Here is a 27,165-nt window from a genome sequence, read left to right as displayed (position 1 = left end):
GGGGCACCACCCCTGGTAGGCTCACTAACCAGCTGCGTCAGGAAGCTATCTTCCATGCTCTCCAGAAACCTCCTAGACTGCTTTCTCTGGGCTGTGTTGTGCTTCCAGGATATGTCAGGGAAGTTGAAGTCCCCCACGAGAACAAGCGCTGAACATTTTGCAACTTCTGTCAGCTGCCTGTAGAACTCCTCATCCGTATCCTTATCCTCGTTCGGCGGTCTATAACAGACTCCGACCAGGACACTAGCCTTGTTGGCCTTCCCGCTGATCCTAACCCAAAGGGACTGGACCTTGTCATTCCCAGCCTCGAGTTCTACAACATCAAAAGACTCTCTAGTATAGAGAGCCACACTACCACCCCTTCTGTGCTGCCTGTCCCTTCTGAAGAGCTTCTAGCCAGTCATTGCAGCACTCCAGTCATGAGAGTGGTCCCACCACATCTCCGTGATGGCAACCAAGTCATAGCCTGCCTGCTGCACGATGGCTTCCAGCTCATCTTGTTTGTTACCCATGCTGCGTGTATTAGTGTAGATGCACTTCAGCTGGGCCATTGCCTTCTCTCCTGGCCTTGCCATTGTTCCCCCTGGCACAGCTCCTTTGGATCTCTACAATGTTCTCATCCACCTGAACTACAACCAGATTCCTCAGCACCTGGAGAGCGTGGACTGTCCAGTGAAGTCGTTTTCCCAGGGGGTGGTGAAGAACAGCGTGGGAGTGAATGTCCTCTTTCCTGTGGTGGATTATGAGCCTGTACAGTGCTACCTCCAGGAGCTGAGAGTAAGTCCTTTGGGGAGCTACAGGGGGTTGTCTGTCATTAATTCAGGTCATTAAGTGCCTTCTGTTGCAGGTGAGGGTAGATTTAGATTTTCAGGAAGAAATTCCCTACTTGGGTTGGTGAGGCATTGGCACAGGCTTCCCAGAGAAACTGCTGGAAGGCTAACAGGTGCATGCACCACTGAGGCCAAATACTGGTCACAGATTTGTTTCTCTGGGGCTGGTTACTCATGTGATGACAGAAGAAGTTAGTAAAGGGGATAAATGGAAAATATCAGTATCCAAAAGTCATCAGCCCAGTGCTCTTCCATGGTGTGGTCATGCTAAAGTCTCAGCAAGCTGGGGTGAAACACAAGGAGTTGGGTGGCAGTGGGATCCATGTGACATCTGGCCAGCATATGTGCAGCCTCTTTTTGGGGCTTTCTGGCTGTGCTTGTAGTAGCTGAATAAATGTTAATGTGTGGAGATTAGGGGCAGAGATGCCCTTTCATTAAAAACTGGCTTGACTCTCAAATGATCTGTCTGCAGAGGTGTTGTGAGCAGTATTAGAACACAGGAACCATGAGCTTGCTTTGGAAAGAAGGTGCTGTGCAGATCTCTGGTCCTGTTCCCCACTCAGAGCTGATCCAGCTTGGACATTAGAGGAGGTTGCATAGAGCTGTGGTGGTTTTACTCAGGTGGGCAGCCTAGCTCCACCACAACCGCTCTCTCACTCCCCCTCTCCTCAAAAGGAAGGGGGAGAAAATACAACACAGAGAACTCGAGGTTTGAGATGAGAATGGTTTAACTAAAGGGAAAGGGAATGGGAAGGAAAAACAGATACAAAAGAAACAATCAGTCCTCGCGGAAGCACAGAGAGAGAAAAAATTATTCTCTACTTCCCATCAGCAAGCGGTGTTCGGCCACGTCCTGGGAAGCAGGGCCTCAAACGCGTAGTGGTTGTTCAGGAGGAACAGCCCCCTCCCCCACGAGAGCCCCCCTTTTATTGCTGAGTGTGACATCAGGTGTTATGGAATATCCCTTTGGTTGGTTTAGGTCAGCTGCCCCGGCAATGTCCCCTCCCCATCACTTGCCCACACCCAGCCTGCTGGCTCTTGGGGGCTTGGAAGGAGTCCTGATGCTGTGCCAGCACTACGCAGCAATAGACACAACACTGGAGTGATATCAGTGCTGTTCCAGCTACGAGTGCAGACCACAGCACTGTGCGGGCTGCTGCAGGGAAAAGGTGACTCCAGCTCAGACAGACCCAACATAAGAGCCCAGTCCTGTTGAATGCTGATATCCCCAGGGATGGAGACTTCCCACATTTTTCCGCTTCTGTCTCAATGTTTGATCACTGCTGTGGTGAAAGTTTATTTCCTAATACCTGAATGGCATTTCCCTTGTTGCAACATGCATTGATTGCTCAGTCCACCACAGCAACTGTGCTAGGGGCAGCTTGCTGGAAGGCAGGTCTTCAATTCAAAGATACCTCGAGTAAGACATCAAAATCCTCCCCCAGTTCTCCTGGAAGTGGCGCTGCTCGTTTGCCTGGAAGGATGGGGAGGAGAGGGAAAGGAGGTGCCCAGTGCACAGGGTGGGAGGTCTCCTGCTTCTGAGAAGTAAAGTGATTGAGAAGCTGCAAGTTCACCAGGCAGATTGCAGAGACCATTGGGAGACTTCTTGGGGTTCAGGATTTGTGAGATGGAGGGGGAGGAATACCCTGCATGAGGACTGGGAACAACTTAATATTTCAGTCTCTCTGCTGGTGTCTGGATCTGAGATGGATTCTCAGGGCAGGCTCCTCTTCGTTCTCTAAATGACTAGGGTTTGACCTGCCACTATGAAACCTGGATAAGGAGGCACAGTTCTGGGTAGGAAATGGAGTTTAAGCCTGAAATCTTCCTCCAGCCCATGCTGGAAGGGAGGATTAGAGCTGAATGGAGTCTTTCAGCAGCTGCCAAGATGCTGGAGATGCCTGGTGTGCATGGGGCCAGAGCTGCTGCATCTCCAGAGAGGTCAGGGCTGAGCGACTCTTGTGGAGATCTGGCAAGAGGCTGACTTCTTATTCGAAGGGGAGTTGGAGACCCCTGGAAGGGCCAGTGGGGAAAGCAGGCTCCCTGGGGAGGCTGTCAACAGACCTGCAGCAAATCTGGCAGTGTAATGAAGCACTTGTCAGGAAACTCATCAGGGTGTGTTGCAGTTAAAGCACTTCTTTGTGCTTCTACTTAACTTGCTGTCTTCAAAGAGATGTCAGTAATGACTCCAGAAGAGAAGAGTGCAGATCTTTCCTGGAAAGCAGTTTTAATTATCCTAAGTTGACTTAATTGATCCATTCAATTACGACATCCAAAGTGTTAATTTCTACTGCCTATTTGCTCTAATACAGGTAACAATAGACTTGGAATAGGGTTTGGTTTGGGTTACAAGTTACATCTGGCCCTAAATCCAATATACCAACATCCCAGTGAAGAAACGTGGGTACATGCAAAGGTCACCTTGCCTTGTTGGAAGTAGTGTAACGCTCACAAAGAGGAGCATGCAGTCAGTGTCTCTTTTTCTTTGGCCTGAGGGTGCTTGGGAGGATGCAGAGCCAGGAGTTGATGACAAGTTTCTCAAAAGAGCAAGCTTTGGTGAGGCAGATTTCAGGCTCTCTACTCCAGCCTTTTCTGGGGGACATTTCCTACTGTTGAAGGCTCAGGTAGGTATGGCTGTGTTTCCCCCATGCCCATTGTGTGGGAGGTGTCCTGTAGTACCAGCGCACTTGGCTCTTGTAGCCTCCAGGTCAGTAACAGGCAGACTTTCTGTACGAGCTTCTCTGAGCAGTTTGCTGAGTTTGGCCGAACCTATCTTCCTGAGGCGATCAATGTGCCTGTTCCTGTCCTGGTCTTCATTCTGCTAGCCTGTTCCTTTTCATTCCTTCTTTCTGCTTCTTTATTGTTGACATAACTTCATCATATCGTGTTGCCTTTTTTTTTTTTTCTCCTCTTTCTTGAGGGCAGGCTCCCCTCTTATACCCTTCTCTCCACAGCAGTTCTTTTCAAAACAACTTTTCATTGGTCAAACAACTTTGAATATAACAACAACAGCAAGCACCCAGCAACTTCCATGCCTTAATGGCTGGAGAACAAGCAACAGGAGGCTGCATGGAGTCTCCTGAATCACCCTTCTTTGTTCCCTCTAAGCTCTTTTACATTCCTGATGGCCTCATCGTTAAGAGCCTAATGTTATCTGAAACACAGGGCTTGTCGACCCCCATGGCCACACTCCCACATCTCCCCCTTCTTTGTTAATATCAACCGTCTTCTTGACACAAATTATTACTTCATATATCACAGCACCCAACACGCTGGTACCTAGAGATACACATCCCAAGGGCAGCTGAGCAAGCAGCCAAGAAGCTGCTCCCTGATACCTGTTCATCACGGTGGAGACTTGCATCAGGCAATGCAATTGCTTAATGTGCTGAGCAAAGACACCCCCTGCAGCACCAGTGGCATGGCAAGTTTCTGCACATGGCCTTGCTAGCTTTGGAGCAACCTACTGCAAGAAACAGAAATCTGTTCCCTCTTCATCCTTCTGATGGTCAACAGGACCACAGTAACCACGTTCCCCTAGTTTCCCCAGCTTCATCTCTGTCACACTCTTACAAAGAAAGGTCTCTTCCAGCATCATTGTATCATGATGTTTTTATGATGATATGCATAAATAAAGAAGAAGGCAAGTTTGGAAGGCACTGAAACATGGGATTAGAAATTAGAGAGTGATTGATTAAGAATGAATATGTAGGCAACACTCATTCTTTAATACATGCTACATTTGCGATGTGTCTGTGCTGCGCTTAGGCCTCCAGATAACAGGAGCCCCTGGGACTCCAAGAACCAGATCAAACCAACCATATGGTTCGGACTGTGACCAAGGGCTCAAGGATAAGGAGGACTGTTCTTAAAAAAGGACGTCAAACATGAAAGGCCTCGAGATAACAGGAGCCCCTCAGATCCGGAGAACTGGACCAAACCAACCTTATGGCCTGGATTGTGACCAAGGGCTCAGAGAGCATGCCCAAGGAGACGAGGTGAAAAGTTCAACCCTGATGAAGACATCTTACTTCATCGTCACAACCCTCAGCGCCCACCACCACAAGGCACTGTGCAAGCACAGAGGGGAGGAGTTTATGGAAATGACTCCTTGGAGCTAATTTTAATACTAAGCAGGGACAGGTTATGAATATGTACATGCATACTAGGAAACCTCATGCATATGTAAATCTTTACTGCATATAACCAAAGCAAGTTGCCGTGTTAGGTGTGCATGACTTTGGTGGGACTACCCCCCGTGCTGCCCAGTGCTGAATAAACATACCTATACTTTACAATCTTACTGATTGTGGAGTCAGCTTTCCATGAGTCAGGCACCATCCATGGACACGGCAGGATTGCAGTAGGAGGAGGAAAAGGTGGATTGAGTTGGTATTACCACTGATCCCAAAGGGAGGGGTGGCATTTTAAGTGTAAGGAGCCGATAAGCAGGGATGGGCAGTGTTGTCTGCAACCTTCACAACCAGATTTATGAGTTCAGACTTAAAGCAGCACAGAGTGCAACATGGTTAGGCCAGCAAGCTGTGAGGGTCCGGAGACCTACCAGCTCATCCCACTGCATGGGACCTTCAAGGGAGCAAGGCTGGTCAGGGCATTACCTGGTTTTTCAAGATATTTTGGCCACTTTCTAAAAATACACTGAGGAGGCAGCAACCTACCCTGGTGCTTCTCAGCTGAGAGCAATGGGCAATGCTCAGAGCCCAGTCACCAAGGAAAACTCCCAGTTGTGCCAAAAGGCAAATGGCAGGAGGGAAGGTAAGCTCAACAAAGGGCAAAGCACATAGCACAATGACTGCCAATGCACAGCTCTCTGAATCAAAAGGGACCAGAGCATATTACAACCTGAAAAGGCCTTGTTAGTCTACGGGGTGAAGTCTTGAGTGCCATATGATGCACCCTAGAAGTATTTTTACATTGGACAGGAACCAGGAGCATTTGCAGGAAAGGAACCCTCCCAGGCTCAGCTCGTTTCCCCATAACACACCACTGCTCTGCCTGATATCTAGCACCTTTTGTACATCCAGGAGGGAGCAGAGGGCTGACATTAAAACCACAGCATCCAATTCAAAACCCCAGCAAAGGGCGAGCTTCTGCTCCCGTGCTGCTCCCAGCAAGGTCCACGTGACAGCGCTTCAGGCTGGCTTCCCCAAGCTGCAGAGATACACATCCAACTCTTGGGAAACTGCAGCATTAAAAGAATCTGGTGCATTAGTCACCGTGCTTCTGTTTGTACAGAGGCTTGGGAAGTAATAGCAAACAGTTAACCTCCCTTTCCACATCCCATAGTCTATGCTCAGTGCCACTGGGCTTGTCTCAGCTTGAAAACACCTCCCGCAAGGGAAAGTTTGGGAGTGTTAGGTTTGGGAGTGTTAGGTTTGGGAGTGTTAGGTTTGGGATTTCCCTGGTAAGATGTTTTTTCAACCCATCTACGCTGTTCCACCTCCTAGCACCTCACCAGAATCACACAAGCATCCCCCTCCTGGGGGTTCAGGTTAGTGGCAGGTATGTATGGTGGGGGGAAACAAAAAAACAACAACAAAAAAAAAAACACACACACCCCGCCACCACCAAAACCTGACACCCACAGTCTCCTGGCTGTATTAGTAAACATGCCTCATCCACTGGTCCACCAAGCAAAAGTCCCTTCCTATACAGTACAGCAGGAAACATACTCCTGCTTGTCCACACAGGAAAGGTCTCTGTACAAGATGACATGAGCTCTCTAACAGGCACATGCAAACAGAGAAAGCTAAATCTGAGTGCTTCATATCCAGTAAGACTAAAGACCCTTTTAAAAAAAAAAAAGTCTTAGCAGCCATTATAGACACAAGGACTGACTCATTCAACTTTCCCTTCCATGAAGGAACAGTTCTAGACCTTTGCAAGGCAACCAGAGTCTTTGGGCTTTGTGAGCTGCTGAATGGATGCAGATGGATATAAGCACAGCCACAGCGCTCACTGGATGCAGGTGGAATAGCAGACACCCAAGCCACCCTAGAGCAAGAGCTGTGCTGACTGACCCTTTTTTTGCCACATCCCCAGCAAAGGGAGCAGAACTGCAGGCGCTGCTCGATGGCAGCCACAACACAAACCTGCGGTCACAATGGGGATCCAAAGGAAACCTCAGTTGAATCAGTTGAAAACTTGATTTAGTCTTGCTGGAGAATCCCCAAGGACCTGACCCAGGGATTGTTCACCAAGGTGTTTGGGACAGTAGGCACTGGGGAATCTGGTTCCAGGCTGAGACATGAGGGAAGCCCTCTCCGTGGGTTGTCTGGCACCTACTTTCCTTCAAAAGTGTCTGTCTCCAAAGCCTTTTCATCTGGACCAACTCCCAGAATAGGCCTTTTCCATCAGATCTGTCTTGGAATTTAAGAATTCACTGTCTGAATGCCATGACCAGCCTTTCATCTTTACCCAGAGCCTCTCAGGCACCAGATCAACTTAATCAGACCAGTTCCTGTAGCACATCTCCTTGAAGCAGGAAAAATCAAAGCAGTCAGGACTTAGCACCTCCCCTCCTTTTATTTTCTCCTACTGGGGTAGGCGTGCAGCAATCCTCCAGCTCCAGAGCACTCCTGCCTTGCCTACCCCTTTGATTTGAGAACAAAAGGGCATCTCTCGATGCAAACAGGTTGGACAGGACAGAAGTGGTTACTGGGCCAAGGACATTGACTACTCCTTGTCCCTCTCAGCTCAATAACATGCCCAGACGCTTAAAAATCTGAGCTTGCCACATTAAAAGCTATTTCTTTTCCACCCATAAAAGAGAACAAAATCCCACAGCATTGCTGTGTGGCAGATGTCTCCCTCTGTTGCTGTAAAACCACCATTGCTACAATCCTGTTGCTCAATTCTGTGGTTTATGCTATTAAGGCAGAGCAAATTACTCTGAGTCAAAGCCAGCCACTTCTGTGAAAGGCATTCTTATCCAAAAATCTTCTGTAAGGATTTGCTGCTGCCACACTCCTTTCCAGTACCAACATCTTACTGCATTCAGATCAGCCCCAGGGCTCCCAGCCTCCAGGACAAGGAGTTGAATGGAATGCTGCTCTGAACAATAAAAAACAGGGGAGGGAGAACAAAAGGATGCTGGAGAGGCTACCAACTGAAGCCAGGTGAAAGCATAGCAAAGGCCTTGCATCAGGACCCCAAGACAAAGGGCTGGGTGATTTCTGATGGGGTAGATTCTACCTACAGCCCTGCATCACCTGCTTGGTGGTGTCCATGCAGTGCAAAGTCTGCTTTTGAGGCCTTCTGACATGGCTGAGCAATCCAAGAGCAAAGGTGCCCAGTAGCAACTCCACATGCAGCTGTTACCTCTGTTTTTTCCAGAAAGAATGCTTGTTTACCCAGTCAGAAGCATGTGGTTTGCCAGATAGTGAGGGAGCTGCAGGCTCCTTTACTGATCCGACTGCTATGCCATGGGCCCCTCTGTCACTACAGCCATCAAAGGCTTTTGCTATTATGTCCCCTGTTGACCTTGATGTGCCTTTTGACCCAGGCCCTATTGGCCTTGAAAAGGAGATGGATATGCTTTTCTTCGATCTGGGAAGAACGGGATACATAAGGCCTGAAGACCGAGTTGCTTGACAACTTAAAGCGAGACATATTGTTCAAAGGGAATGGAAAATGGAGACTGTTAAGTCATGAAATTTAAAGGATTGTTTTACCTTTTCTGATTGTATGTATTGTTATAAATGAGGTCTCAACTCAATCTGAATTTAGTAATATTTATAAAAGAAATATTTATAAAAGGTATAAAAGGCAAGTAAACAGCACTGGGTGTGCGGGGAGTCTATGCTCTGCCAACACGCACACACAAACATCAAACATTTTAAATATACAGAACATTGCTTTATATACTAAACCAGAGTATGCCTATACATACGTACAATCAGGAAAGGTAACAAACAATCCTTTGAGTTCCATAACTTACTGAAATCGAGTACGCCGATATATATTCACGATCAGAAAAAGTAACAAACAATCCTCCAAGTTCCATGACTCAACAGTCTCCATTTTCCACTCCTTTTCTTGATTACATACAAGTCTCCATTTTCCATTCCCTTTGAACAATATGTCTCGCTTTAAGTTGTCAAGCAACTCGGTCTTCAGGCCTTATGTATCCCGTTCTTCCCAGATCGAAGAAAAGCATATCCATCTCCTATTCAAGGCCAATAGGCCTGGGTCAAAAGGCACGTTCAAGTCAGCAGGGGGCGCAACAGCAAAGGCCTTTGACGGCTGTAGCAGTAGAGGGGCCCATGGCAGTAGCAGTCAGATCAGTAAAGGAGCCCGCAGTTCCCTCACTGTCTGGCAAAACCACATGCTTCTGACTGTGGTCCCACAGGGCTGTTTAAGGCCTCAGAGATTGCTCGCCAGGTGCCAAGCAATCCCACTGCAACCTTGTCGTTTTTAGTTGCAGAGTCCCACACCTTGACCTCAGTTTGGTCCCATATTTCAGGCTCATAAACTGTCCGATTGTTAATAAGGAGAATAAGCTGTAAGGCTACCAGGACAGTCTTTGTTCCTAAGGACATATGCTTCCCCATAATGCGCAACTGCTTACCAGCGAGAGGCAGTTGTGTGCATGGGTCCGCTTCTCTCAGCTCGAGCTTCTGTCCAGCTCCAGAGCGCCTGTTTCCAGCAACTTTCTGTACGAGCTTCTCTGAGCAGTTTGCTGAGTCTGACCGAACCTATCTTCATGAGGCAATCAAAGTGCCTGTTCCCGTACTGGTCTCCATTCTGCCATGTTATAAATTAGACCACACAATTTACTGGTCTATTGAAATTATTTTATTAATCAAGTAAGCAGACACGAGCAAAACAGCGCTGGGCGGCTGGGGAGTCTCCGCTCCGCAACAGCGCGCAACTTCCCTTTCCAGGGTTGCTGTTTTATAGCAGTCGAATTCCAGCTTATCAGGACTTGTTGAACTGGCTGAGGCTGCGCAGTCTATTGTTGAGAGGGGGGTCGTTGTTCCTCTGCTTGGTGTTCAGGTGGGGAAAGTGAAGCGGCAAAAAGGATGTCTTGTGGTAAGGAATTTCACAGAGTCTGGTTTCACTCAAGGATGTTTACCCAACACCCCCTCCTGCTATCTGCTTGCTTAATCCTCCCCCTTATCAAGGCCATTAAATTGTACAACCTTATCTCCTCAGCAGATTCTCCAAATTCCTCAAAGACAATGAACAAACCCCCACTAATTTATCACATGCCAGCCTGTTCCTCTTCACTTCTTTCAATCAGAAACATGTTTTGCCAGATAGTGAGGGATCTGTGGGCTTGTCCACCAATCCTTCTGCTACACCACCGGCCCCCCTGATACTACTGCCATTGCAGGCCTTTGCTGTTACACCCCCTGGTGACCTGGATGTGTGTCTTTTGACCCAGGCCCTGTTGGCCTTGAAAAGGAGATGGATATGTTTCCCTTCGATCCGGGAAGAATAGGTTACATAAGGTCCGAAGGCCGAGTTGCTTAACAAAGCCAGTCATATTGTTCCCACAACTAGCCCTGGAATTCTCCGGTGTTTGTAATCAAGAAAAGGAATGGAAAATGGAGACTGTTATATGATCTGAGAGAAATTAATGAAGTCATGGAAGATATGGGAGCACTTCAACCAGGATTACCAACTCCAACTATGCTCCCCAGTCATGGAACTTAAAGGATTGTTAGTTACCTTTTCTGACTGTACATATGTATAGGCATACTCGCATTTAATATGTACAAGAAAAGGAATGGAAAATGGAGACTGTTCTGTATATTTAGCAAGTTCAATGTTAGTGTGTGCGTGTTGGTAGAGCATAGACTCCCTGCACACCCAGCGCTGTTTACTTGCCTTTTATAAATATTACTAAATTCAGATTGAGTTGAGACTTCATTTATAACAGTGCTGAGCTTTTGGGACAGACCGTTAGGTTTGAAGTTGCTTGCATGTGGTGTTGTTTACTTCTGCTGCAGTGCTCATCCCCTGCGTCCTTGCAATGCTGGGAATCCAGCTCACGTGGGCTTGGGGGAAGCCATGCTGTGGGCTTCAGTCCGCTCTTCTTGCAAGCTCCTTTTGAGCTCTCCTGCCCAGCACCGTCCGAAGAGGTCACTCGTTGACGTAGCTGCTGAAACATAGAGGGCAAGGAGAACAGATTGCTTCAGTCCATCCTACATTTATTTGCACCTCATAGGACTTTGTAACTTGAGATTTCTGGTAAGTGTACTTTTGGGATGCTGAGTATTGACAGCTCATGTGCTGTCTGTCCTGGGGGAAGAAGGAGCTCTGGTTGCACAAGACTGTAGAGCTATAGATGCTGACCTTCAGGAAGGCATTTAACTGGGGTTTGTCTGTTGCCTTCGGGAGGCAGTGGCGACCTGGTTCAGGAACGGCACGGCGACCAACCCCAGGCCGCTCGGTTCATCAGCTCACAGACACCAATGTGGTGGATGGCAAATGGCGTTTATTGTCGAGTCACATGGGCTTATATACCCGAGGCCCATAGCGTCACTTCCGCTTGCTTACATCACAGGCCACATGCTACTGTCCATCAAGGGAGGGGCTCCACCTTTCCGTACATCGCGACATCTTCCAGCCGCCAGACCCTAACTACCCACATTTCCCCCCTCCCTATGCACAACCAAATTAGCTAAAATATAACAATCTTAAGACGTAGACATCACAACTTAACTAAAAAACATAAGGCACAATAACCAGGAGAAAACTAGGAGGTAACTGGTAACCCTGAGTAAATACACTCTTAAAGTAGTTGTTGGTGTTCTACCAACATAATGTAAATTTTCTCTAACCAACTTTTAACAAACAACACAAGCTTATTTAGTATACAAGGTCCAAAGATAAGATCATACAAAGGCATCGCAGCCCCCCACCCATGGAGGCTGCCTCGCTGTTGTCAGGGTTCTGTCAGTGTGGAGCTCTCGGACTTAGGCAGGACGCTTGCTGACTTATTGTCTTGTCACCAGGGTGTACAGACTACGGGGGTGTCCAATGATCCATTCCTGTGAACAGAAACTCAGTTTTCGTTAGTAAGGTCTGGTTTGATGGACTTAAGCGGACACCATTTGACCCTGCCATCTTTTTTAACTGCAGCATACCCCCGCCCTGCCAGAACTAATTTCCACCCTTGTTCCCATTCTCCCAGCTCGTTTCTAACTATAACTGATGGGCCTTCTTCTAGTGCTCGAGTGGCCCAATGTTTTTGGACGGAGCTATCCACCTTTTCTCCCCTGGGGAATTGATTTAGTGCTAACAAAGCGGTCGCTAGCAAGCGTGCTTGCTCTCGTGGGGGAATGGCGGTGGTAAAACCTTCTGTTTTTGCTAATACCTCTAACTTAGATTTCAGAGTTCGATTCGCTCGTTCGACTATGGCTTGTCCTGTACTATTATACGGGATGCCATATATTAGAGTAATACCCCATTTCTGAGCGAATGCTTGGGCTGATTTGGACACAAAATTCGAACCATTGTCCGTTTTAATCTGATTAGGGATGCCCAGCCATGCCATGGCTGTCAGCCAATGTTGGATGGTTGCTTTGGAGTCGGCCTTAAGGTGTTGTGTGGCTACGATCACTCCGCTATATGTGTCTACGGTTACCGCCAGCCACGCTCGAGGTCTCAGCAACTGACAGAGTGTAAAATCCGTCTGCCACACCTCAGAGGCTTTGAGACCTCTGGGGTTGACTCCACTGGACCACAGTGGTGCTTTTTGACAGTGGGGACACGTGGCTACTATGTGTTTTGCGTCGGTGGTCGAAATCCCACATCTCTTAACTAATGCTTTAGCTCCGACGTGGAGGGACTCATGTAGCTGGTGGGCATCCTTTAGTGTCCATAATCCTTTTGCAGCAGCGTCTGCTTTGTCGTTACCGATTTGGTAAAACCCTTTGATTGGGTTATGGCTGTTGACGTGGATGACCGATACGGTGCCTTTTCGGGAGAAAAGTGCTTCTTCTAGCATTAGAGCAACCGTGGATATTGACAGGCCGGGCCCCGACATGGCCAAGCAAAGTTTGGCTACGAACATTGAATCAGTCACTATGTTGAGGTGTTCCATTGGGAACAGTCCACAGGCTAATACTACGGCCGTTGCTTCTAATTGCTGGACTGAAAGCGCATGATCGGTCATTTTAATGCAGTGCCATTCTCCTTCCGATTGCCATACTGCCGCTGCGGTTGAGGTTGCTGAGGATGCATCTGTGAAGACCGTTGGTCCCTGTTGGGGCCGGTCCATGATCTTCTGTGGGAGGTCGATGTTGACAATTTTCAGCATTTGAGCCCAGGGGGGCTTAATAGCGTATTGAACTTCTCCACGAAATCCAGCAAGGGCTATGGCTAGAGATTCTGACATCGCTACTGATTGTGGTAGCAGCTGTTTACGAAAGGGTAGATATATCGTGGCAGGTTCGATACCTAGGTGTCTTAGGGCGAGTTTTCGGCCTTTCATGATGAGGTTACCAATGCACTCGACTCCTGGAGAGAATGCGCGTGATGGTTTTCCTAGGACTATCCACTGTATTGGTTGAACTTTTTGAGGGGGGCCCTGGGCTAGCGCCCCTACTCCCCCCCTTCCGTGAAGTACACGTACAGATCAAGGGGTTCATTCGGGTTCCACCTGGCAAGCGTGCTTGATGATAGTTGTCGCTCGATAAAATCGAGAGAGTTCATCGCTTCTGTCGTCAGAGTCTTTTGTTCCCATGGGTTTTTTCCTTTTAAAAGATCGTGCAGGGGAGCCATGGTTTCAGGAGGAATCAGGACAATATTGCGGAGCCACTGTAAGGATCCCACTAATTGTTGCATATCATGGAGTGTTTTGATGTCCCGACGGATTTTTATCTGGGGGGGGGTTATGTAAGAACTTGTGATCCCCACTCCCAAAAAACTTACACATGGTCCCTTTTTAACTTTCGTGCTCGCGATTTCAAACCCGTTTGTTTTTAAAGTTTCTGAGACTCTTGACACTAGCTGGTCCACTTGACTTCCTGACGGTGCAGCGATCAGGATATCATCCATGTATTGGATGATAGTCGCGGTCGGGTCACTGTGCCGAACTGGCGCCAGCGCCCGGTCCACCGTGATCTGGCAGATAGTAGGCGAGTTGATCATTCCTTGAGGCAGCACTTTCCACTGGAAGCGTAAGTTGGGGCGTTGGCTGTTTGGAAACACGACCGAGAAAGCAAACCGTTCCTTGTCTTCTTCATGTAGAGGTATTGAGAAAAAACAGTCTTTAATATCAAGGACGGCACAAGGTTGCCCTTCTGGTATCATAGAGTTCATAGGCAACAATGTTTGGACAGGACCCATTGGTTGAATTACCTTGTTTACTTCACGCAGGTCATGGAGGAGGCGAAATCCTTCACCGGTTCGCTTGGGTATTACAAAGACTGGGGTGTTCCATGGGCTAGTAGAAGGCTCTATATGACCTCGTTGTAGTTCACGGTCGACTAGCTCGAGAAGAGCATCCATTCGAGGCTTCGACAGGGGCCACTGCTCGACCCACACTGGGTTGGACGATTTCCACTTCAGTCTAATTGGTGGAAGTGGGTATGCGGCAGTGGCCCTTATGGTAAATTTGTCACCCTGGCTTTTAATAGGGATAAAGCGTCCCTTCCCAGCAGGGGAGGGACTCCTGACATGACATATGGGAAGAGAGTAATGGTTTTCTCCGGTCCCTTTTCAGTGTGTAGCGTGATTGCAACCAATTGAGCGCTCTTCTGAGCTCGGGTCAATCCCCCAACTCCACCCACCATGGGGGCATCTTCCAATTTCCAACTTGGAGGCCAGTTTGTCTCAGGAATAACTGTAACGTCCGCTCCAGTATCAATCAAAAAGGGGACACTAATGGTGGTATAATTTAGGGTATCATAAAGGGAACAGGTACCCCACACCACTGGCAGGTTATCACACTTTATTGCCAGGGCCACCCTGGGGTCTCGTCCCCAGAGGGTGGTCCTTGCTGTCCCTGAGATGAGGACAGGTTTGGCTGGACCGTCGGTTGAGCCATAAAATTGGTCGCCTCTTGGGGGTGCAGTGGGTTCGAGGGCACCGCGCCCCATCCGGGGTTGACATAGTTGGACCGCCTCATATCCCAAGTGGGAGAGGGCTGTGTGCGGCCCAATTGCCCTCTCCCCCTCCCGTTTCCCTGAGCTTTATATCTGCATTCCTTGGCGAAGTGCCCTTTCCTTCCACAAACCCAACACGGTCCTCTGGGTTGGTTTTGGTATGGGAGGAGTGCTGTTGATGGACCCCCCAACTGAGGACAATTTGCAATTATGTGGCCTGCCTGGCCACATTTAAAACATGCCATCATGTTAGTTATTGCGGTGTGAACAGCTACTTGGATCGGGGTTAGGTGCTCCTCTCTCATGACATGTTTAATCATGTCTGCGATGCTAGACCCCACTGGCAGTGATCGCAAGATTTCTCTGGTTGCTGAATTACACTGCTGGCATAGGCATTCTGCTACGACTGGGCCTTTTGCCTCCACAGGCAGTGACGAAGAGTCGACTGCTGCCTGGAGACGGTCTACAAACTGTACAAAGCTCTCGCTTTCACTTTGTTTTATTGTTGACCACGGGGATGGTTTGGCAATAACTGTAGAGGCTGTACGAATAGCTTCTCGGGCTGCACGAGTAGTTGCCATAACTTCATGAGCCCGCAGGCCCTGGGCTTGTGCCTGGGGGGTGATCATTGTTGGGTCCATACCCATTAGCCGCTGCAGGCTAGAGCCATAAAGCGGGTGATCTGCCCCAGTTACTTGGGCCTGTTGTTTCATGCAGTTATCCTCCCATTCTTGTTTAAAAACCATCATCCCTGCCCCGTCAAAGATCAGTCGACAAGTTTGTTTTATATCAAATGGGAGCATGTCGTCTCCCCCAAAAACACCATCTATGAGGGTGGAGACCATTGCGGAATTAAGCCCTTTGTCTGCAATTGCTTTAACAATTGTCTTTATATCTTTAGGGTTTATTGGTGAATAAACCCTCTGGCCCCCGTCTGTCACCCGGACCGGGAAGGCTAACGTGGCTGATGGGGCCCAGTCGGCGCACGCAATCTTTATTTTTCTCCAATCCGTGAGAGGAATTTCTCCCCCTCGCGGTGCAGCTTTATTTCGGATGGGGATGTTTTTGTTATCTGTCCCCATTTCCTCCTCCGAATTTGAATCGGTATCTGATCCGGAGTCGGAGCTTGACTGACTGCTCACCTCCGAGTTCCGGTCCCCTCCCATCGAGTTCCGGCCCCGCCCACCGCCCCTGCGGGCGGGCCGCTCCCTGCTCCGGCCCCGCCCCCCACCCCCGCGGGGGGGCCGCTCTCTGCCTCGTGGCTCGCCCTGCCGCCATCTCAGCGAGGCGTTTGCGCCACAGGAGCGTTTTTTCGGATGGCCGTTCCGATCGGCTCTCTGCCCCTCTCTCACGCTTCTACCTCCTCCCCGGTCGTCCCCGCAACCGTTTTCTTTCTCACATTTCCACGTGTTAGTAAAACCTAACGCTTCATCCCCGTTCCCGCCGGAGGCTTCTTCATCCCACCCTTCATCTTTTAGTTCGGCACCGTACTGGGGCGCACATGGCCGTGGTCTCTCCCAGATTTCCTCAGGCTCTGGTTCCCCACCGGCACCCCTGGCTTCCTCAGCCGAGCCACCCCACAGCTTCCACAACTTTGATACGACCTTCACAAGGGTTTCCATCCTCCTTGTTGGTCCGGGAGCTTCCTCCCCACCGGGCTGGTCCCGCCGCTCCGGCCGCCGTTCACCCGAATCAGGAGTTTTCCCGGGTTTCGGCACCACTTGTTGCCTTCGGGAGGCAGTGGCGACCTGGTTCAGGAACGGCACGGCGACCAACCCCAGGCCGCTCGGTCCATCAGCTCACAGACACCAATGTGGTGGATGGCAAATGGCGTTTATTGTCGAGTCACATGGGCTTATATACCCGAGGCCCATAGCGTCACTTCCGCTTGCTTACATCACAGGCCACATGCTACTGTCCATCAAGGGAGGGGCTCCACCTTTCCGTACATCGCGACATCTTCCGGCCGCCAGACCCTAACTACCCACATTTGTCTTTGCTGCCTTGCAGCAAAACTTTCTGTGGAAGGATCACCTGCTGGGCAGGACCTGCCTCTTGCCATATGCTGCACTGTGCAGTCTTGGATGCAGCTGCTAGAACCTGGGTTTGGGCAGCTTGATGGTGCCAGGTCAAGCTACTAAGGGGACCGTGGTGAGGAACGCCTTCAGTGGGTTTCCACCCAAGGGATCCAACTTCCTAGATCTGTTTCTGAAACATGGGATTAGAAATTAGAGAGTGATTGATTAAGAATGAATATATAGGCAACACTCATTGCTTAATGCCTGCTACATTTGCGATGTGCAGTCATATAGATCTCGTCCTTGAAGCCATTTGCTGGCAACCATATTTTTTAATTCCTCAATCAGATGATGTGGGAACATTGTCATGGGAACTTCTCATAGTCGTCCTGGTAGCTTGGTTTGCTCAGCTGCAGCAAGTCATGGCCTCCTTGCTGTTTCAAAAATCCCTCAACAGAGGAGGATGGTGCAGGGTTCAGTATGGATGCAAGAACTGTCTTCTGTACGAAGAGGGGAAAAACAAACAAACAGTTGGGAAGACTGCAACTCTATAGAGAAGGCATTGCAGGTGGCTATGGCAATTATCAGCTGACCCTAAGTCAACAGAGTCATGGCGTTGCAAAAAAGAAAGGAAAAGTTAAACATCCCTGGGATATATAAACAGCAGCATTGTTTGTAGGACACATGAAATAGTTCCAACAACTATTATTGTAGACAATGTATATGCTGTAGTAATGTGACTAGCTCTGGGCACTGCCCTGCAGGAAAGATATGTACCAGTGGGAGAGTGTCCAGGGGAATGCAACTGAAGTGATTGGAGGGTGGTGTAATAAATGAAGAAGTCCCAAACAGGATTATAATCAAAGTTTACAGTTTATTAAACGAATACAGGTAAGGAAACAGCATATTAAACATGGAATTATTGACAGTCCTCCACATATCCCCAATACAACCATCCTTATTTTAGCAAACCAGTCACCACCCATAAAGCCCCCTCCCATAATCCTCTTAGATCAATTCCATTCCGAGTTTGAACTGGGACATGTGCAATTTTTTCCATTTCTTTTACAAGTTCGTTTACAGCTTTTCCTTCTGTTGTGGTTTAACCCAGCCAGCAGCTAAACACTACACAGCCGTTTGCTCACCCAACCCCCTCCCTCTTTGGGATGGGAGAGAGAAACAGGAAAATGAAGCCTGTGAGTTGAGATAAAGACAGGGAAATAATAATAACAATAATGACAATAATTATGATAATAGTACTACTACTACTAATGTGTACGAAACAAGTGATGCACAATGCAATTGCTCATCACCCACTGACCGATGCTCAGTCTGGCCCTCTTCCCCCTTTGGCCAGTTTGCTGCACCCACAGCCTGCCTGTTGCCAGGACAGAGTGAGAAGCTGAAACGTCCTTGGCTTGGTGTAAGCACTGCTCTGCAACAATTAAAACATCAGCATATTATCAGCACTCTTCTCATCCTAAGCCAGAACATAGCATTCTACCAGCTACTAGGAAGAAACACCCTCATCATCAATCTTTAAACACCAATTACTAAAGTTAAATTTTCCACAGACTCCTCCTTCTTGTGCTAGTAAATAATCCAAAGCTAAGCGATTTTGATACAAAGCAGTTCTCATCTTGGTATTTTGCTTTGCAATTAATCCAAGTGCATCTCCGGTTTTATTTACAACTTTTTCTATTACAGCTTGTAACCTAATTATTCTATTAAGCATATATATTGGGGTCCTATAGCCCCAGGATCTGTCTTCTGCCCACGTAGCTGGATCATAATAGGCAAACGCCTTCAATCAAAGGGTTGGGCCCGCTTTCAGGGTTGATTCGGGCTTGTGTTACCATTCAGCCTGTTGCGGTGATCCAGCTCCTGGAAAACGAATCACAATTTTATATGCTTTTTTTTTTTTTAAAAAAAAAAGAGGTTCTTATGTTATTTTCTCGGGACAACCTGACCTTGGTGTGGGAGAAGTCCGTTCGAGGCCCTCTCACTCGGCAGTCAATACCCATAGGGGTTGCCTCCCTTGGTAGACCATACACACCACAGTGGAGGGTCCTGCCCTGGTCTTGCCTTCTCCCTTTCCTTCCTTCAGGCTCGTCCCCTTTATCTGGTGCCCTTAATTCATGCAGAGCCTCGTTGCCACCAGAGTATTAGTCCCTCTTTAGCCTTAGTTTCAGTTCCCCAGGAGTGGACTCCACCTTCCAAGCTTCAGTAGTTACTGGTCCTTTTATTCTGGGTGTGTGGGTCCAACCCCTTCCTGCTGTTCTCACAGCTGTTTCAGTAGTAAGTAAAACAAGGTACAGTCCCTTCCATTGGGGGTTCAATGATTCTTCCCTCCAGGTTTTTATTAAGACCTTGTCCCCTGGTTGTATCTTATGAATAGCAAACCCTAAAGGTGGTGTTTGAGGCATCATTCCAATTTCTCTTAGCTCTTGTAATGTCCTTCCAAGAGTAATTATATATTTCTGGATGCTACGATCCTCAACTACATTGTTCCCTAGAGGCATCCCTTGAGAATAAGGCATATCATATAACATTTCATATGGTTATAATCCAGTCTCACTGTGTGGTTTAGTTCTTATGTTTAGAAGTGCCAATGGTAAGCATTTCATTCAGGGCATTTGTGTCTCGTTCATTAATTTAGCCAATTGTTGTTTTATTGTTTGATTCAGTCTTTCTACTTTTCCTGAGCTTTGTGGGTGCCACGGAGTATGGTATTCCCACTGAATACCTAATGATTGACATAATAATAATTTTATTATTTTAGAAGTAAAGTGTGTGCCCTGATCAGAATCAATGTACTGGATTATCCCATATCTAGGTATCAGGTGTTCTAATAGAATTTTTACCACCATTTGTGCCGTAGCTCGTGCTACAGGATAAGCTTCTACCCATTGTGTTAAAAGGTCTACTATTACCAATTTTATCCTCTCTACTTTGGGCAATTCAGTGAAATCAACTTGTACTTTCTCAAAAGGTCTATAAGCTGTTTTTCTCCCTCCCATGGCTGCTTGTTGAAACACTTTCTTATTTATCTTCTGACAAGTTAAGCAACGTTGTGTAATTTGCTTTGCTATTTCAAAAATCCCAATGCAATCTAATCCCTTTTGGTGTCCTTTCACATGTACCACTGCTATCTCCTTTGGTTCTCTTAATTCCCTTAAAATTTTTATTATTGATTCTTTATATATAAGATTCCTCCCTCTCTCCGGACAAGGTCTTTTTCTGACTTTCTCTTACTGCTGCTACAAAGATCTTGGCTTTTGCTTTTTGTTTTTCCTCATCTCTCCTAACATATACTTTCTGTGCTTCCCTAAGTAATTCTTACATATGTGGTATTTAATGGGACTGCCACAAACCCAATGCCTCCCTGATTGCCTCCAAGGGGTACCTCTCTTAAGGGATATAGAGAAGCTCTCTCAGATACGGCAGTCCTACTTCTTGTACATGCAGACGGAGGTCAGTCTAATTCTGGTGCTGTTGGTGCTGGAGGCAGGGGCAACGGTGGTACTGGTGGAGATACCACGGCCACCGGAGGGGGAGCTGCTGGGGGTGGGTTCTTAGGATATGGAGGTGGTAGGTTATCCAACAGCTCCCATTTATCATCTTTTTCTTTTTCCTGTTTTTCTTCTTCTTCAAATTTCTCGTCTGCTTTTAGTGTAAATATTGAGGCTGGAAAAGGACGTGAAGTCCTGATCCATAATCCTGCATAATCACTTTCTTCCTGGCTAAAAGGTTTCTTTGAATTAACATGTATATTTAAGGCCTAGCAAATCTAGTCTTCAAAGGATCCAAAAACAGGCCAAAAAGCATGTGGTCTTAAAGGCTCCTTTGGCCATTCTATCATACAATACTGGACCATTTTTAATTTACTTTTTCCTTTTCTCGGGCCCCTATCGTTCCAATTTCTAATCGTTATTCCTAATGGACTTTCTGGTGGTACGTCTGGTAATTTGCTCCCTTTCTTCTGGTCCTTGGTCTTCAATTCTGTCTGACCCATCTAGGAATTTTACTATGGCAATTCCCACAGCCCTTGGTTACCTTAGTAAGAGTGTCTTGCAGGGGGTTTAGGACCTATCACCCACCCACGAATCCTATAGGAATCGCTTCGGTCCTTCACCAGCCAAGTCCCTCGCGGGAGATTGGAACCGCGGTTAGAAGACCTCCACACTCGCTTCGGAACTGAGTTCCGTCTCAGCCACACTCTTACACACACAGGCAATCGAATCCCACCCAACCGAACGGTATACGCCTTAAATACTTACGACTCCATCGTCTTCATTCGGATCTTCGCGTGCAGAATTACGGGCAAAATACAGTGCTTCAGCTGGCAAGGGAGCTCATAAAAAAAATCAAAATCTTTGCTTACCTTTATTCAGGTTCAAGATGGCATTAGTCCTGACCTGACTCGAACAGGAGCCACCAAATTGTGGGGTGCCTCTCCTAGATCAAATCAGAATTCAGGAACCAAAGCCATCCAGGATGAGCCCCCAGTTATAATAAATGACTAAGTCCCAAATAGTATTGCAATTAAAGTTTACAATTTATTAAACAAATAGAGGTAAGCAAACAGCGCTGGGTGCTAACTATTATGACTATTGCATGGGGCACTATGCAAGTCCCTGATATCTGGCCAAGAGATTAAGGAGAAGGGAAAAAGCTGAAGGACGACTAAAAGGCAAAACTTGCATGGGACGCTGCACAAGTCTCTGACATACAGCCAAGTTAGACAAAGGAGAAGGATAAGGAAAAAGCCTGGGAGGAAGACTACGAGCCTTCAGCACGAGAGACCCCCAGAGGGACCACCAGACACTGATATGCATGCGCCAGTGGGAAGGTTTGGATTCTGGGAACTAATTATAATAACCCTGCCTTTTCCAAAAAGTGGTGTGGAATATGTATTAGCCTAGGAGCATAAAAACCATCCACCTGATGTAACTGGTGTGCATCTTGGTGGAGCAGAGACTCCCGGCATACCCCTTTGTTCTCTTATCCCCTAGACCTGAGTTTCAAGGTTTACCCTTCAAACCCTCTATTGACATGAACTGCTAGACCATTCCTTTGCAAGATACAAGAACTACATACATTAACCACTCTGTTTTCCTTAGACTTGTGGTTATACAAGGGTATGTAAGACAGAAGGTCACATTTCATCATATCATGCCACCTTAGCATTGTTCCATACTGACACGAATCAGATGAACACATTTCACAGTGGGAAATATGATGCATGGAAAAGGACTGAAGAAACAGTTTCTTTAGTCTAGAGCAGAGACTTTTTGATCTGTGGTCTGTTGTCTTCTGGCCTATTTTTAAAGGGTCTGGGAGAGGTGGCTAAGAAAAGCACATTTCTATGTGCTATAGAGCTGTCTGCAGATATAACGTCTCCAAAAAGGTCTGTGCTTGCAGGAGAACTTATTTAGGGTCCAACACTGAAGTGAGAGACAGCAAACTATTGTAGTTGCAGAGAAGACTGAAAGGGGCCCAGTGCCAGTTTTTGAATGTGTGAATTGTGATTGAAGGAAGAAGTTCTCTCAGTTGGAGGTGCAGAAAGTTAAGAGGATGCATTGCAGCAATGGAGATGTAGGGAGCAAAATCTTAAGGACAGTAGGATTGTGAAGTGCTTGAATGCATCATCTGGGCAGACTGAAGATTCCCGGTACGGGAATCTGAAATAACAGGATAGATAAACATCTGTCTGTAGTCACAAGGATAGAGCTGACCCCACCTTGCACCCCAATCCTCTGTTTTTATAAGTAGTGCTAAATTATGGTCTCTGATATTCAATATATTCATAAAAACTCTTGAGAAGGAAGTGAGCAATGATCCAGTTGTCACTTAACTGCTTACTTCCTTTTCTGGATTAGCAAAAGTATATTGAGCAACACTAATCCAACCCCTAGTATTGACTAATTGCTAGGCAGATCTCTCCAAATCTATTTTTCTATAATTCTGCATCACAAGACTGGCATATTGGTTCTGAGAAAATCTGGCTTCAGAAAATCTTTTTTACAGTCTCAGATCCGAGGCTAACTTGTCACAGTGCTGACAAACAAACATTTTGAACGTCATCCACCTCTCTGATCCATGCTGTTTTGAATCTTACCTGGTAGATGTCAGACAGAATGTGATTCCAAGAAGGGCAGGCAGAAACCTTGGCTGTGATGCTTCTGCTGTTGCTTGCCAAAGACAAGTTCCATGGAAAAAGAAAAACACTTGATGTGGCTTGAAGAAAGCAAAAGATGTAGTTATTCACAGTATCTGTATTTTCTAGTGAGGAGAGTTATTTGAAAGCCAGTAAAAGACTTTTTGTTCATGTAGCTTTGTTACAAAGGTAGCACCTCTTGCAAAAGACTTTACCAAGAGGCAGGAGAAAGAGTAGAACTGATGGATCTGGCAGGTGGCTTGAGGACAGTATTGAATGGGGATGAGACAGGTGAGGTGAGACACTTGTACTTCACAAGGGCAGATTAAAGACCTCTGTAATTGCAGCGCAAGGGCGGGAGCCTGCTTTTTTTGCTCTTTTGATTCTATCCCAGTTCTATTTACTGCAGCTCCTTTGGAGTTTTAAAAGCTTCTTGTCTCTCCAGTCCTAGACTGCTGTGTCTGAAAGGCTTTGAGAAGCTGAAGCACAATTTAGAAGTGGGGTAGTCATTATGTCTCCAGCATGCGGTAACTTACTGCCCTCCATTAACTTCACAGCACTGGTGCAAGTAGATCTCACCTCAATGTGGACACCACCCAAGGCACTTCCACGTGCTGACTGTTTTTTCTTAACACTCTCCTTTCTGATTCATGGAGATGGGATTTCCACTCCAGAAGGTTTCATGGGTATCTGCCCAAGACTTACAGGGCACATGATCAAAGGTAAAGTCATTTTGTAGGGTGATTTATTGTTAAAGTAGACAGAAAGCAAAGTGTTTCCTACTAGCTGCAATCTCTTTGGAATGACTCTGTGCAGAAAGGCTCTGCAGGGATTACAGCTCTGAGCCTGCTCACCTTTTTGCCCAAATTAGTAGAAGAGCTGCTGCGTGGTGTCATCAGCAGCTATGAGGGTTCACAGATGTCGTGGTTCCGCTCGAGTGGGCAGCCGAGCTCCACCACAGCCGCTCTCTCACTCCCCCTCCTCAAAGAGGAATGGGGAGAAAATATGTGAAAAGGGCTCAAAGGTTAAGATAAGGACGAGAAAATCATGCAGTAATTATTGTAACGGGCAAAACAGACTCGGCATAAGGAGATAGTAAGATTTATTGCTTATTACTAACAAGCTAGAGAAGTGAGAAACAAAGGAAAGAAACCAAAAGCACCTTCCCCCCCATCCACCCTCTTCCACCTCCTCCCCCCGAGCGGCGCAGGGGAACGGGGGAATGGGGGTTATGGTCAGTCTACAGCGCTTCTCTGCCACTCCTTCTTGATCACTCTTGTCCCCTGTGCTGTGGGGTCCTTGATGAACTGATCCGGCGTGGGCTTCCCACAGACAGCAGTTCTTCCAGAACTGCTCCAGATATGGGTCCGTACCACGGGGTCTATCCCTCAGGAGCAAACTGCTCCAACCTGGCTCCCCCATGGGCAGCAGCTCCTGCCAGGTCACCTGCTCCTGCATGGTCTCCTCTCCACGGGCTACAGGTCCGGCCCAGAATCTGCTCCGGCAGGGGTCTTCCACAGGCGGCAGCCTCTGTCAGTGCAGGGCCACCTGCTCCACCGTGGTCTCCTCCACGGGCTGCAGCGTGGAAACCTGCTCCACCATGGTACTCCATGGGCTGCAGGGGGACATCCTGCTTCACCATGGTCCTCACCACAGGCCGCAGGGGACTTCTGCTCCAGAGCCTGGAGCACCTCTCCCCCTCCTTCTTCATTGACCTTGGTGCCTGCAAGGCCGTTCCTCACTCCTCTCACTCTCCCAGCTGCTGTGTGGTGCAGCGTTTTTTTCCCTGTCTTAAATATGCTCTCACAGAGGCACAAAACAACAGAGCTTATTGGCTCAGCTCTGGAAAACAGTGGGGCCCTTACTAAACATGGGGCAGCTTCTAGATCCTTCTCACAGAAACCACCCCATGGCCCCCTGCTACCAAAACGTTGCCACGTAAACCCACTACAACAGACAGCAGTAACATTTCCTTGTTGGAGAATCCTTGTGGGCATGTCAAGGATAACAAACTCTTAGGTTCAGTGGACAAGCACAAGTGCTATTAATAAATCCTATGAAATCAAAGAAGTTCTCTTTGCCTATTATTGAGAAAAAGTTATCTAAATTCTTCTCTTGTGATAACAAATCTCAGTAACCACCCAAAGCAGTCAAATCCTACTGGTTTTCTTTCTCATGGAAATTTTGTTTGTTTCACCTCCTGGAAAACGTCCCAAACAATCAGGAACTGTCGTGGTTTAACCCGGCCGGCAGTTAAACACCACGCAGCTGTTCGCTCACCCTCCCCCCTCCCTCTCTGGGACGGGGGAGAGAAATGGAAAGTGAAGCCCGTGAGTTGAGATAAAGACAGTTTAATAAGACAGGAAAATAATAATAACAAAATAATAATAACAATAATAACAATAATAATACAATGGTGATAATAGGGAAATAATAATAATATGTACAAACAAGTGATGCACAATGCAATTGCTCACCACTCGCTGACCGATGCCCAGCCTAACCCCGAGCAGTCCGGCCCCCTCCCCCCGGCTAGCCACCCCTATATATTGTTTAGCATGACGTCAGATGGTATGGAATACCCCTTTGGCTAGTTTGGGTCACCTGTCCTGGGTCTGTCCCCTCCCAGCTCTTACTGCACCCCCAGCCTGCCCGTTGGCAGGACAGAGCAAAAGGCTGAGATGTCCTTGGCTTAGTATAAGCACTGCTCTGCAACAATTAAAGCATCGGGGTGTTATCAGCACTCTTCTCATCCTAAGCCAAAACACAGCATTCCACCAGCTACTAGGAAGAAAATTAATTCTGTTCTAACTGAAACCAGGACATCTATCCACCCCTTATTCCATACCATTTATGTCATGCTCAGGTTACACTCTTTTCCATACATTCTAATTAGTCACCTATAGTAATCATGGTAGTGATAACATACAGTATAATATACTCATTTTGCTGAGTCTGACAGTTGTGCTATGAGAAACTTTTATTTTTGTTGTTCCTCCTGCCAGTGTTGTTTGCAGAGGGTGTGATGAGCCCCTAGGGAGTGTGAGTGACCAGGAGTGCGGAGAACAGGATGGGCAGTCAGGGCGTGGCATATCAGTCAGGGCATGGTGCAGCAGTTCGCCTGGGCAGGGCGTGCTCAGACAGGGCAGAGCATCCTGTCCCACTCAGGAGAATAGTTCGTCTACTGGCTGTCTACCTATGGCAAAAATGTCATTGTCTGCACTAGGCAGAAAGCTCTTTCTAGAAAGTCTGTGGCCACCCAGACTGACTGCCCGCTCAAAAATGCGGCAGTTCAGGTCTCTGGATGCAGGGAATGCCTGAACCTGTTGCTGCCATCTGAGCGTGGCAGAGACACTATGTGTGTGAGGTGTGAGCAGGTGGATGACCTGGTCAGTCTGGTGACAGAGCTCAAGGAGGAGGTGGAAAGGTTAAGGCCCATCAGGGAGTGTGAGTGGGAGATAGACTGGTGGAGCAACTCCCTGCCAGGTCTGAAGGAAAGGCACTGGGGTGACACCTCAAACAGTGGTGGACCCTCTGCCCAGTTGCTGTTGAGCAGAGGGAGGGGACCTAGGAGATGAGGAGGAATGGAAACAGGCCCCTGCTTGGTGTCGCAGGCAACCCCACTCCCTACTGGCCCCACGTTCCCAGGTGCCCTTATACAATAAGTTTGAGGCCCTGGAGCTTGAGAGACTGGTGGATGAGGATGAGGTCAAAAGTCCACCCAGGAGGATAACTAGGGTGAGGAAGTTGACTCCATACCTCAGGACTGTCTCCACTAAGAAAGAAAGAAGGGTAATCGTTGTAGGCGACTCCCTTCTCAGGGGAACAGAGGGCCCTATATGTCAGCCTGACCCTACCCGTAGGGAAGTCTGCTGCCTCCCTGGGGCCCAGGTTGGGGACATTGCTGGAAACCTTCCTAACCTGGTTCGCCCCTCTGATTACAATATTCTATTGATAGTCCAGGCTGGCAGTGATGAAATTGCTGAGAGAAGCCTGAAGGCTATTAAACAAGACTTCAGGGGACAGGGACAATTAGTAGATGGAGCGGGAGTACAGGTGGTGTTTTCGTCCATCCC

General features: G+C 47.7%; 1 pseudogene; it reads left to right on the top strand.

Moving 5' to 3' along the window:
* LOC137846938 (nucleolar protein 6-like) overlaps window positions 1-10,328 on the top strand; it is a 41,483-nt pseudogene extending 31,155 nt beyond the window's left edge.
* The last annotated feature ends 16,837 nt before the right edge of the window (window positions 10,329-27,165 follow it).

This window comes from Anas acuta, chromosome W, assembly GCF_963932015.1.
Source record: "Anas acuta chromosome W, bAnaAcu1.1, whole genome shotgun sequence".
NCBI lineage: Eukaryota > Metazoa > Chordata > Aves > Anseriformes > Anatidae > Anas > Anas acuta.
This window is presented reverse-complemented; position numbering and strand designations above follow the sequence as displayed.